At 42.8% G+C, this 12,566-nt stretch overlaps 1 protein-coding gene across 31 annotated transcripts in view; it reads left to right on the forward strand.

Annotated features, from left to right (window-relative positions):
• The window catches only part of LOC130297737 (general transcription factor II-I repeat domain-containing protein 2-like), a 1,987,867-nt gene that overhangs the window by 1,828,345 nt on the left and 146,956 nt on the right, over positions 1 to 12,566 (forward strand). For 29 of the 31 annotated variants that reach the window (XM_056550554.1, XM_056550557.1, XM_056550548.1 and 26 more), the window contains one exon: positions 7,257 to 7,291. The gene's annotated coding sequence lies outside the window, so the exon portion shown is untranslated. Of the gene's footprint in view, positions 1 to 7,256; positions 7,292 to 7,679; positions 8,052 to 9,901; positions 9,964 to 12,566 lie in introns of those variants that run through there. The other 2 variants (XM_056550559.1, XM_056550561.1) reach the window with 2 other exon arrangements.

A 12,566-nucleotide genomic window follows, 5' to 3' on the forward strand; every position in this document is an offset into this window, starting at 1 on the left:
TTCCCTGTATACACCCATACATCCTCTGCAGACCCCCCTGTATACTCCCATATGTACGTTTACCCCTGTACATCTCCTGTATACCCCTCGTGTACATACCCCATATACCACCATACATCCCCCCTGTATACCCGCATACATCTCCTTTATACCCCCCATACATCTCCTGTATACTCCCTTTACATCTCCTGTATATCCCCATACATCCTCTGTATACCCTCCAGATCCCTATATACACCTTTGCATATCACTATATGTTCCTTGTATCACCCTATAAATTCACCATATTCCCCCATACATCCCTTTTATACCCTCTAGATCCCTGTATACACTCATATCTCCCATTCATCCCCTGTATACCCCCATACTTCTCTTGTATACACCCTTACATCCCCCATAGACCCATCATGCATCCTTGTATACCCCCTGACCCCTGTATATCACTATACATTCCTTGTATACCCCTATACATTACCATATACCTCCATACAACCCCTGTATACCCTCATACATCTCCTGTATATCCCTATGTGTCCCGTGTGTACCCTTATACATTCACCATATACTCCAATACATCCCCTGTATACCCCCATACATTTCAGTTTACCCCGTATACCCATATACATGTGCAATGTGCCCCTATACCTTCCCTGTTTATCCTCCGTACATCCCCTCTATGCTCTGATATATCCCATGTATACTCATACATCTCTTGTACACCCTATACATTCTCTGTATACACCCATACATCTTCTTGTATGCTTCCATACATTTCCTGTATACTCCTTTAAATCTCCTGTATACCCCATACACCCTCTGCAGATCCCCCTGTATGCCCTCATTCATCTCCTGTATACCCCTAGACCCCTCTGTATACCCCAGTCCATGTTCTCTGCCTTCACTCTTCAATACTAGGATTAAGTACCAGGATTTCTTTGTTTCCTTCCAAGCAGTGGTATTCAACTGTTTGCCCCCCACAAATTATTGAAATCAAATCGAAAATGTAATGTTATTGTATAACCCTCTACACTAGTATATATACTTTTACTTCAGCTTTTTGGAATAGTGCAGTCCGCTGCTCTACGTTATACAAAGGCATGTCAATGTGCTGTTCTATAAGGATCCAGACAACTGTATATTCAGCAGCACACGTGTATAGATGTCGACCAGCAGAGACATTACTCTGGACATACACAGAGACAAATATTATGAACACCAAGGGGTACTTGGTACAAGTCTCTTCGATTCATTTTTTTCCTCTTTATTACATTACAAAATGGATGATTTTTTTTTTTTTTGCATCCGTAGTAATAGGAAATAAACCCTTTAAGTCCCGATCACACCACATAATACAGTGCTATTTTAAATGCTCTATGTTCCTTATCCAAATCCATGTCTTTTCCACCTGCCTCCCATCAATTTCAATGTGAAGCAGCCGGACCATAAAGCTTTAGATGCTGGAAATGTAAGCTTGGGAGTGAGAATCGAAGATCCTCGGAAAAACGTGGTGCTCCAAAAGCGCTCCTTTACAAGGTAAGGATAACCATGGGTCTGGTGTTCGATAAAGCAATAGGTTCTTTATTCAGGTACAAAGATGCAGGGATAACGCGTTTCGAGGGGTGGAGACCCCCTCTTTGTCAGATCCAATACTGGGCTGGGATTGGCTCCCTTGCTTATTTATACATAGAAAAACCCGCGAAACATTTGTGGCGGGTGGTGTATCGGACAAATTCAAAATATACATATAGAAAAGAACTTTTAAAATCAATCATATAACATTCATAAAAAAAGAGATTGTGTCTCACAGAATGGATAGGAGAAAAAATTTTAGTAATCGTAAGGGAGAGAAATTACAACAATTAAAAGACGGAAAGCTCCTTTAGGGAATTCCTAATCTTATATCTCTTGGTTCAAGAATAGGGATTGATGGCTGGATGCTACACTCTCCAGGTGGGAGAGGAAACGCAACAGACACCGGCAGGTGCCGTCACGGATGGGAGACCAACCGGGATTGAATAGCCGGAGGTCACAGATGCAGTATTTTATTAGGTGCCTGTGAGCAGATGATTTGGAATGCCCAGATAGGACAGATGTGATTTTCCGTCTTTGGTGCTTAATACAGGTAAAGATAGATAGGGTGAGTGGGGTTACAGCAGCATTTAGAGACACCAGATAGGCAAAACAGGGTGTGGAAGACTGGTGGGTCTTAAAAGCCAGATGTATGGTCACATAAATTTGATGTAAATATACAGTGTTTCTCAGGAGACTAAAATAAATGCGAACTGACCCGATGGGTGGAATCAGACGATGTCCACCGCTACCCGAAATCCGGATCATTCGTATATTAAGAGTCCGTGGTAGAACTCTCGAAGAGAGAATATACTTATTGACTGGAATAAATGTATTGGTATTTCTTAAGATGAAGTGTTCTGCCGGTGTCTGTTGCGTTTCCTCTCCCACCTGGAGAGTGTAGCATCCAGCCATCAACCCCTATTCTTGAACCAAGAGATATAAGATTAGGAATTCCCTAAAGGAGCTTTCCATCTTTTAATTGTTGTAATTTCTCTCCCTTACGATTACTAAAATTTTTTCTCCTATCCATTCTGTGAGACACAATCTCTTTTTTTATGAATGTTATATGATTGATTTTAAAAGTTCTTTTCTATATGTATATTTTGAATTTGTCCGATACACCACCCGCCACAAATGTTTCGCGGGTTTTTCTATGTATAAATAAGCAAGGGAGCCAATCCCAGCCCAGTATTGGATCTGACGAAGAGGGGGTCTCCACCCCTCGAAACGCGTTATCCCTGCATCTTTGTACCTGAATAAAGAACCTATTGCTTTATCGAACACCAGACCCATGGTTATCCTTACCTTGTAAAGGAGCGCTTTTGGAGCACCACGTTTTTCCGAGGATCTTCGATTCTCACTCCCTGCTTCTACTGACCAGACGCCCAGGTCCGTGTCCCGGGACGGTGAGGTGCCAGCAGCCCTTTCAAGATCACATGTCCCTAGAGACCTGGGACCAAAGCCAATTACGGTGTTGTGCCTCGGACACAACACGCTCAGGTGAGCGCAACACCTTTCTTTTCCACCGTTTCACCACTGCTCAAGCAGAATCATGGCACATTAGTGCGCTTTTTGTCTGTTTCTTTTTCTTACATATTCGGGAAATGTAAGCTTGACACTTTGGGGAATGTTTCTACGTGGCATTTTTCACCAGTATAATGTAGAAGATGTTAAAATCTGCATCAAAGTCATTGAAAAACACTTTGAAATTCAGAGAAGCTTTTAGATGTGGATTCAGCATCTTATTTTTCATCATGAAAATCTGCAGTGTGAACATGCCCTTAGGTAAAGTTATACTTCTTTGCTAAATTCACAGCAAAATCATTGCAACAAAACCTGTGGCTCCACAACAACGTGTTTCTCCATTTGGTGGTGTGCCAGATGGCATAAATGTACCCAGATTTACTGCAACTTACTGGGCGTCTTTATGGTTTCTTTGCCACATAGTTTTTGCAGGTGAAAAAGGAAACAACTACAAGCCACACTAGGGTTGGATGAGCAGATACCCTAAGTTGGTGTCCCCCAGTGATGTGATTAGGTCCTTAGTCTGCAAAATTGCCTTTTGGTGCACTCACTCTGTTTTCCATTGGTAAGCTACTGTTGTATACCTGAACATGAACATTTACAACCTCATATACATATATATACAGTCATGGCCGTAAATGTTGGCACCCCTGAAATTTTTCTAGCAAATGAAGTATTTCTCACAGAATAGAATTGCAGAAACACATGTTTTGCTATACACATGTTTATTCCCTTTGTGTGTATTGGAACTAAACAAAAAATGGGAGGAAAAAAAGCTAATTGGACACAATGTCACACCAAACTCCAAAAATGGACTGGGCAAAATTATTGGCACCCTTTCAAAATTGTGGAAAAATTAGATTGATTCTAGCATGTAATGCTCCTTTAAACTCACCTGGGGCAGGTAACAGCTGTGGGCAATTTAAAAATCACACATGAAAGCAGATAAAAAGGAGATAAGTTCACTTAGTCTTTGCATTGTGTGTCTGTTTGTGCCACACTAAGCATGGACAACAGAAAGAGGAGAAGAGAACTGTTTGAGGGCTTGGCACTATAACTAATCTCCCTGGGCGTGGACGTAAGAGAAAAATTGATTAAAGGTGTCAACGCAGGATAGTCCAGATGGTGGATAAGCAGCCCCAAACAAGTTCCAAAGATATTCAAGCTGTCCCACAGGCTCAGGGAGCATCAGTGTCAGTGCGAACTATCCGTCCACATTTAAATGAAATGAAACGCTATGGTAGGAGACCTAGGAGCACCCCACTGCTGACAGAGACATTTTGCCAAAATGAACAAGAGTAAGCCAAAATCCTTCTAGGAAATGTTTTGTGGACAGATGAGACCAAGATAGAGCTTTTTGGTAAAGCACATCATTCTACTGTTCACTGAAAACGGAATGAGGCCTACAAAGAAAAGAACACAGTACCTAAAGTAAAATATGGTGGACGTTCATTGATGTTTTTGGGTTGTTCTGCTGCCTCTGGCACTGGGTGTCTTGAATGTGTGCAAATCATCATTAAATCTGAGGATTACCAACGGATTTTGGGTGGCACTGTACAGCACAGTGTCAGAAAGCTGGGTTTGCGTCCGAGATCTTGGGTCTTCGAGCAGGACAATGACCCCAAACGTACATCAAAAAGCACCCAGGAATGGATGGCAACAAAGCGCTGGAGAGTTCTGAAGTGGCAGCAATGAGTCCAGATCTAAATCCCATTGAACACCTGTGGAGAGATCTTAAAATTGCTGTTGGGAAAAGAATAAGAGAGACCTGTAGCAGTTTGCAAAGGAAGAGTGGTCCAACATTCCGGCTGAGAGGTGTAAGAAGCTTATTGATGGTTACAAGAAGCGACTGATTTCAGTTATTTATTCCAAAGAGTGTGCAACCAAATATAAAGTTAAGGGTGCCAATAATTGTCCAGCCCATTTTTGGAGTTTAGTGTGAAATTATGTCCAATTTGCTGCGTTTGCTGTGTTACTGCAATCCTTTTCTGTGAGAAATATTTCATTTTCTAGAAAAATTTCAGGGGTGCCAACATTTACAGCCGTGACTGTGTGTGTGTGTATATATATATATATATATATATATATATATATATATATATATATATACTGTATATATATATATATTTATATATATATATATATATATATATATATATATATATATATACAGTGACACCCCCCCCCCCGACCTACGATGTCCCTGACACGATGATGATCACTTACCTGTCCTTGGGGCTCCGGCGCGTCCTCTTCGGGATCCCCTGCATCATCGACGCTCTCCATCGTCGTCATCACGTCGCTGTGCACGCCGTCCTGTCATCCAATAGGAGCGGCGTGCGTAGCGACGTGATGGGAGCGATGGAGAGCGAGGATGCCGGGGAAGCAGAGGCCTTGCCGGAGCATCGGGGACACCCCGAGGACGCGGCGACAGCTATGGGAGGCGACATCCAGGGCAGCAGTGACGAGCGGTGACGGTCCGGAGCAGCAGGGACAGGTGAGTAAAACTTCCTATACCAGTGGTCTTCAACCTGCGGACCTCAGCCGTTGGCTGTCCGGGCATGCTGGGTGTTGTAGTTTTGCAACATCTGGAGGTCCGCAGGTTGTAGACCACTGTCCTATACTTTACATTGCACGGATCCCTCAACATACGATGGTTTCAACAAACGATGGTCCATTTGGAACGGATTACCCTTGTATGTTTAGTTACCACTGTATATAGCAACAGAAGAATACAGCAGCACACTGCTAGCACAAAGATATAGATAAAACAAGAGTATATAGATAAAACATGAAAAGCTATACAGCTATGGTGCAATAAATGGAAATATGAAATTATGAAATAGTGAGGTACTTAGCTTGCAATTTGGTGGCCAAATAGCTTGGACCATCCCACCACGGTAAGGTGACCTCATTGGGACGGACCCTACACTATGAATATGCCTCTGTGTGATCAGTTCAGCAGGCACTGCAAGACCTGAAACCTCCAAGACACCTTGTATACACCTTATAGAGGTGGGTGGGGTGCAAGAGCCAACATGGAGGTAGCCACTCCCCCGTATGTACAAGCCTTTGGCTGTCCGGGCATGCTGGGTGTTGTAGTTTTGCAACATCTGGAGGTCCGAAGGTTGTAGACCACTCTCCTATACTTTACATTGCACGGATACCTCAACATATGTTGAGTTACCACTGTGTGTGTGTGTGTGTGTGTATATATATATATATATATATATATATCTGTATTGGGACATTTAGGGAGAATGAGGTGTGCTTACAGAATGATTCCTTGTGCTGGACAATGCCACAGACATAGCAGCAGGCAGGAAATGAATGTAGCAAGGGGCTGCAGATTTTCTGACTGCAGAGCAATAGTCTGCTGCATACTGAAATGTTCTGCAACAGCTCTGGTTGGGAAATGGCAGGAGTGCTGTGATAAAGAGCTGAGAGAAAGCAGTGCATTCTGGGAATTGTAGTATTGAGCAACTGTATGGTAGCGGATTATGTACCCAAAAAAAAAAAATATATATATATATATTTCGTCAGTATCTACTGCACAGAAATAGTGCAGCAAGACTGATTGTATTGCATCCGTAACACATCTGTATGTTCATGATCAACCGGTGCCAGAAAGTTAAACAGATTTGTAAATGAGTTCTATAAAAAAAAATCCCAATCCTTCCAGTACTTTTTAGCTGTTGTATAATACACAGGAAGTTCTTTTCTTTTTTGAATTTCCTTTCTGCCTGACCACAGTGCTCTCTGCTGACACCTCTGTCCATGTCAGGAACTGTCCAGAGTAGGAGCAAATCCCCATAGCAAATCTATCCTGCTCCGGACAGTTCCTGACATGCACAGAGGTGTCAGCAGAGAGCACTGTGGTCAGGCAGAAAGGAAATTCAAAAAGAAAAAAACTTCCTGTATATTATACAGCAACTGAAAAGTACTGGAATGATTGGGATTTTTAAATAGAAGTCATTTACAAATATGTTTAACTTTCTGGCACCAGTTGATTTAAAATAATTTTTTTTTCCAGTGGAGTACCCCTTTAAGCTGTCATTATATGCATTTTTTGTATATCCAGTGCTTACTAATATCTATACTGTTTGCACTATTGTATTTGTGATGCACCCTGTGACCTCTCCTCTCATGTGTCATTACAGGTGATCAAAGACTGGAGTACAATATGATCTAAACAGTAAGTTTACATTTATATATTTGCTTCTAAACCATTTTCTCATCTTCAGGTATTAGTAAATACCATATACATTGGGCTGGACAGGGATTAGTGGTGTCTATAGGTGACATAAAGAAATGTTTTGCTCTGATGTTTCATAGTGCACTTGTGTCATACACATTAGTGACATTGTCTGACAACACTCAGCTTTATGGCTCTTTACCATGGGTGTAGTTCAGTGTTTCCCAATCAGAATGCCTCCAGCTGCCCAGACTGCCAAAGGCTGTCCCACCCTGGTTGGGAAACACTAGTGTAGTTAGTAGCTTTATCCAGCAGATGTCCCCATATTGTCCTGATTGGACCAAACCAGAGCTGTAATATTACTGCAGTTACACAATTTGTACTCTAGATGGCAGCAAAAGCTCTCAAAACAGTTACAGACAGTGATCTCCTACTTGTGCTGACAGAGGCTGGGATCAGGGAGCTTGAGACAGCCGCAGGTTGGACATCGCTGACATAAAGTATCAGATGGAAATAAGATACTACACTACACGCTGTTCAGACTGACATGGGCTTATGTTTCCTGTGGAATGTGTTGCAAATTTCATCTATGCAATGCAAATGGTATAAATGTGCTGGGAAAATGTGCATGCTCATATGTCCACACATCCATATGATCCACATTGCAAGTCTGCAGCAAATCCTCCACACCAGAACGCAACCTAAAGGTATGTAGACAATGGGAAAGTGTGTGCACATAAAAAATTATGTAAAATCCTTTCATATCAGATTTTTACTTGCTCATTTAAAGGTGTATTCAAGGAAAAAAACACATATATATATATATATATATATATATATATATATATATATGTATATATCAACTTGCTCTAGAAAGTTAAACAGATTTCTAAAAATCTTAATCCTTCCAATAATTATCAGCTGTTGAAGTTGAGTTGTTCTTTTCTATCTGACAACAGTGCTCTCTGCTGACATCTCTGCTTGTCCCGGGAACTGCACAGAGTAGAAGAGGTTTGCTATGGGCATTTGCTTCTACTCTGTGCAGTTCCCGAGACAAGCAGAGATGTCAGCAGAGAGCACTGTTGTCAGATAGAAAAGAACAACTCAACTTCAGCAGCTCATAGGTACTGAAAGGAGTAAGATTTTTTAATAGAAGTAATTTACAAATCTGTTTAACTTTCTGGAGCCAGTTGATATATATATAAAACAAAGTTTTTTCATGGATAACCCCTTTAAGACAGTGGGGAAAATGTTCAATATATGTCTGCAGTGTTTTTGCAGCATAAATTGACAGACTGCAGACTGAAATCCGCACCGCAGGTGAATGCATTCCCGGATTTCTACAAATTCCATCCACTAAGCTGACTATTCTCCGCATTCAAATCCACTGCCAAAAAATATGCAATGTGTTAGCATATCCTAAGTGTACATTCACAAGCGCCTATTTTGCTGTAGATTTTCTGCTGCTGATTTTCCTACCCATTGAAGTCAATGGGTAGGAAAATTATCAGCAAAAAAAATCTACAACAAAAATGGTAGTAAATTTGCATGTGTAAATGTACCCTAAGGGTATGTTCACACGTACAGTGTCTGCTGCATATTTTCTGATTTTGCTACCCATTGAAGTTAATGGGTAGCAAAATCAGCTGAAGAAAATATGCAACAGATCCTTTATGTGTGAACCTACCCTAATAGTTATTTGTGATGTGGCTGAACATCATGGACCCAACTGTAGCTAAGATGAAGATGTTAGAACATATAGACGAGTCTAGCCATATACAGCTGCAGTTATTATGAGCATGTTGGGGGTAGTAGTGTGTATATGTAGAGTATAATAGTTTAATGGTTGGGTCATGATTGGGGTTGTAGTGTTCTTTGTATAAAATATAGTGTAATTGTGTTATGGTCATGTCCAATGGTCAGATATTGTTGAGGGTTGTAGTCTTCCACGTATTGAGTATAATAGGATTGCATTCTGGTCAATAGAAAAATGTATGTAACTGGACAGTAGTGTGTGTGTGTATTTTATGTACTGTGCTATGCTTTGTGTTACCTTATACATTTTTTTTTATCATGGAAGTATAAAGTACATTTTTAATTATCACTGTGACCTGTATAATCTTTTTGATTAGTTATCTATAAAATGTTCTAACATGCTAAAAATATAGAAATGTTGCAGTTTTATAATCTGCCTCAAGGGGGCAGCAGATGAGATGTATGTCGTCGTCAGATCTCATAGTTTGTCACTAGGTGGAGGCAGAGGCCCAAAATATTGCAGTAAGTATAAACTGCAGCACTGAGGTAACCTGCTGAGCAGGCGGCCAATGGCTTTTGTACTATAGAGCAGTGTTTCCCAACCAGTGTGCCTCCAGCTGTTGCAAAACTACAACTCCCAGCATGCCCGGACAGCCGAAGGCTGTCCGGGTGTGGTGGGAGTTGTAGTTTTGCTACAGCTGGAGGCACACTGGTTGGGAAACACTGCCATAGAGGCAGCTCCTAGGGGACCCGCTTTTATCTACGTACGCCACTGTTGACCACATCCAAGGCCCAGAGTCTTATCCGAAATGTCAGTGTTACACATTCAGAGACCTGCTATTACTATTCATACAGGACAGCCACCTACAGCAGCACAGGCTATATTCAGTGTGTGAGGTGTATGGAGCAGACAGAGGGTCAGTGTTTTTCTAGATTACATTTATATACAGTATAATTACGTATAAAACATGATAAAAAGCAATATTACAGTAGAATCTCCCAAAGCCTTTTAATCACCCTTTGTCCACCCCATCATTTCATCCACCCCTTATTCCCTGTGCCACCTTATGCCAAATTATCCCCCCCTGTGCCAGATAATTTCCCCTTGATTCCCCCCCTATGCCATTTCATTCCCCCATTATTACCTTCTGTGTAAATTCATCAATCCCTCTTTATGAAGTGGCACAGGGGGATAAAGGGGGAATAAAATAACACAGGGGGATCACGATGAAATGATATGGCACAGGGGGTAAAAATGGGGGGGGGGGGGAAATCAGGGAAGGAGGGGGTGAATGATGTGGCCGGCGGACATACAGAAGCAGGAGACACTGTTTATACAGCAGTCTTCTGCTTCTGTGCTGGGGCTGCTGCAGGTGGCGGCGGTGGGGGCCGGGGCCACTTGGAAATCTGGGCCCTTACTGGGGTATTGGCTGTACCCCCTGACGGCAACCCTGTGTACAAGGTAGGGCCGGAACATAAGCCTGGTTGTCCTCTATTGGGAGTGTTTTGTCCCCTATTGTGAGTGTTTTGTCCCCTATTGGGTGTGTACACGTCCACTATTGGGAATGTCCTCTATTCGGAGGGTGCAAGTACATTAAGTCTTATGGGACTCTGCCGGGGAATTAAAAACTGTCTGCTATTGGGATGAGTCCCCTATTGGGAGGTGTCCACTAAGGGAGATTTCATTGTATAACACTAACATATTTAGCAGAGCTGTACAGAGCTGGTCATCACTCATGTTGGTCCCTGTCCCAATTGGGACTCACAATCTAAATTCCAGATTCAGCAGTATGAAAAATATCAGTAGGTTTTTGGGGTATGGGAGGAAACCCATGCAAGCACGGAGAGAACATACAAACTTCCTGCAGTTGTTGTCCTTAGTGAGATTCGAACCTTGGACCCAGCGTTGCAAACAGTGCTGACCACTGGCCAAGATTAAAGATTATCCTCTGTCTATAGATGATATGATAAATAAATTATCTGTAGGGGGGATCTGGCTCCTGGGAAGCCTACTAGTCACAAAAATGGAGGTTAAATGTACCGGAAGTAACTAGAGCAGCAGCGCACATGCCTAGCCACTCCTCCATTCATTCTCTATGAGACTTCTGAACATTGCCCTGTTCAGTGTTCATCCCTTAGACAGCACTGATACCGTATCAATGGGATAAACCTACACACCATCCTATTGTCTGTCCACACACCCACAGCATTTCCAACAGAGCAGTGATCTCCAGCTGTTGTGAAGCTACAGCTGTCCCAGGTTGGCCAACCCTGCTTGAGAGCAGCTGCAGGCTGTCAGGGCATGCTGGGAGTTGTAGTTCTGCAAGAGCTAGAGAGTCACACATTTGGAAGCCCACACAGTAGACAAACGAAAGGCTGTCAGGGCATGCTGGAAGTTGTAGTTTTGTAACAACTGGAGAGCCACAGATTATGGAACCCTGCTCTAGAGCAGCTGCAGGCTGTCAGGGCATGCTGGGAGTTGTAGTTCTGCAAGAGCTAGAGAGTCGCCCATTTGGAAACACTACTGTCCACTAGCCACAGGCTGTCAGGGTATCCTGAGAGTTGTAGCTTTCCAACAGCTGGAGAGCCGCAGGTTGAGTCCGGCTTACTTGGTCCATCTGTTGGGCATTGTGGTGATGTCTTTGCCAACAGCATGCCAGCTTTTTTTTCTGTGCTCCAACGCCCAAACTCTCACCCCACAACTTGTCAGTGCGGTACTCCAGGCCCCGATGAGAGGAGACCATTCTTTATATCCCAACTATTTCAATCCTACTTTACCCCCCCCCCCCTTCTGCTTTTCCTCTCAAACAAACGTGTTGTGTTAGTCGCCGTCTCCGCAGGACAAAGTGTGCGTTTGTCTCCCCTCTGGGGAGAAATGAAAGAGACTCTGTCTCCTCCGTACCATGCTGGGACCTCAGCTCTTTATACTCTCAGCTCTGCAGGACAAATGCTATCTGAGGAGACATAGAGACCCTCTTCAGAGCAGAAAGGGGGGCTTGTTCTGATGGTCCTTTAATGGTGAGCTAGGAGTGAACATTAGGACAGAGGGTCTGTGTCCTGGCCCTACAATGGGCTGAATTATTACAGCCCCGGCCTGGGAAGGGGGGAAGCGCAGCACTCACATTATTAGAGGAGGGGGTAGACAATGAGAGATGCCCCTTCTTCCATATGAAGTGTTTTTTGGAGGGGAGATTTTCTAAAGGAAGCTATTTTATCCAGAGCATCTCTCAGCAAAGATGAGGAGGAATAGCAGTGTCATTATGGCAGATGGGGCGACCCCATGTCAGGACTATATGGTGGCATCAAGCCTAGTGTAGTATTACTATACTTACTGCTGTAATATGAGTCTATTAGCCTTTTACATACAATGTATGACTGCAAAGGTCATTGGTGGGAAAAGGCAAGTGCTTTGTGATGTGGTGGACCCATTTTGCTGTTTAAACCCTTAAATTCTTGCATTACCAGCCTGCACAGTATAGGGATCTATAGAACTGCTGACCATACAATGGACAATATGGGA

Source organism: Hyla sarda, chromosome 13 (genome assembly GCF_029499605.1).
Source record: "Hyla sarda isolate aHylSar1 chromosome 13, aHylSar1.hap1, whole genome shotgun sequence".
NCBI classification, from domain to species: Eukaryota; Metazoa; Chordata; class Amphibia; order Anura; family Hylidae; genus Hyla; species Hyla sarda.